We start from the raw sequence: 1,149 nt of genomic DNA on the forward strand, positions 1-1,149 counted from the left end.
GTGTGAGTCTTACCGGGGAGATCTGCGCGGCACCAGACCCCAGACCCGCGTTACCCCCCACGCGAGTGCCTCCGCCCCGCGGCCGACAGCCCCAGCGCGAACGGCTTCCCGGAGCCCACCGCAGACACCACCTCCTTCGCTGCTTCACAAAATGGCCGCCGGCCCGCTCAGCACCTTCGCGTTCCAGGAGGGGGCGGGACAGCGTGGTTGCCGTCACTAGGCGGGGCTGCGCAAGCGCGCTGAGCTCTCAGGGGAGCTTCCGGAAATCGCTTGTGTTGGTGGGAAGGAGGTGGGGGGTTGTTCAGTCCGCACGTGGGAGGTTTGTGCTCCGCTCCAGCTTTAGGCAACTGATGCTGCGCCGCCCTTGGGGACAAGTGTCTTGCTCGGCCTCCCACCGCGGGATTGTGCACATTTCTTCGCCTCTTCGAGCCTCCGCGAAAGGAGGTAGTGCCTAACCATGGTTTTCAGGATTAAATGGACCACAAAATCTTGTCCTGATTTAAGAGCCAAAAATCTAATTCTTATTTCCCCCATTTAAAAAATTTACCGTGGTGGTGCCGTAAGGTGGTGTGGTTAAGGGCGCTGGATTTCCACGTGAAATAGGAGGGCCTTTGAAGTTCTGGGTAGTGAAGTGATGGACCCTAGACAGCAGGCATAGCTGCTAGGTTGTAGTGCATGGATTTTTCTGTGTGTATGTGTTTCTGTCTGCTTTATAGTGAAACATCAGAGAGACTGGTGAGGATTGTGCAAGGTTATTCAGTGCTATACATTCATTCAGCTGAAGTATACACAGAATTGCAGACTCTGTAGGAGAGATTTCTGGGCCTTAAATCCCTTCTTGGCTCCTTGGGCATTTGGCCTGACCGCGGTTCGAGTCCTGGACCCAGGGGCTTGCTTTCTCACTTTCCTCTCTCATTCTGTCTCTCTCTGATCAAAATTAAAATAAATAAAGTTTAAAAATTTACCGTGGAAGCTGTACACACCCTAAACCCTCCGCGAATACACTTTCATATTATTTTAACATTAAAAAAATTTACTTTGGGGAACCAGCAGTTAGCGTAATGGCTATGTCACTGGACTCCCACGTAGCCCACCGCGGTTTGTGTCCCTGACCCGTGGCTTAAAACTCACGCCAGGCGCGTGTGCGTG

At 53.0% G+C, this 1,149-nt stretch overlaps 1 protein-coding gene across 3 annotated transcripts in view; it reads right to left on the bottom strand.

Moving 5' to 3' along the window:
- Window positions 1-150, bottom strand: part of RBM12 (RNA binding motif protein 12) — a 15,025-nt gene extending 14,875 nt beyond the window's left edge. Inside the window, exon 1 of one of the 3 annotated variants that reach the window (XM_027770159.1) lies at window positions 132-150. The gene's annotated coding sequence lies outside the window, so the exon portion shown is untranslated. The other 2 variants (XM_027770160.1, XM_027770158.1) reach the window with 2 other exon arrangements.
- Window positions 151-1,149: the final 999 nt, after the last annotated feature.

Source organism: Tupaia chinensis, unplaced genomic scaffold (assembly GCF_000334495.1).
Source record: "Tupaia chinensis unplaced genomic scaffold, TupChi_1.0 Scaffold000115_1, whole genome shotgun sequence".
NCBI lineage: Eukaryota > Metazoa > Chordata > Mammalia > Scandentia > Tupaiidae > Tupaia > Tupaia belangeri.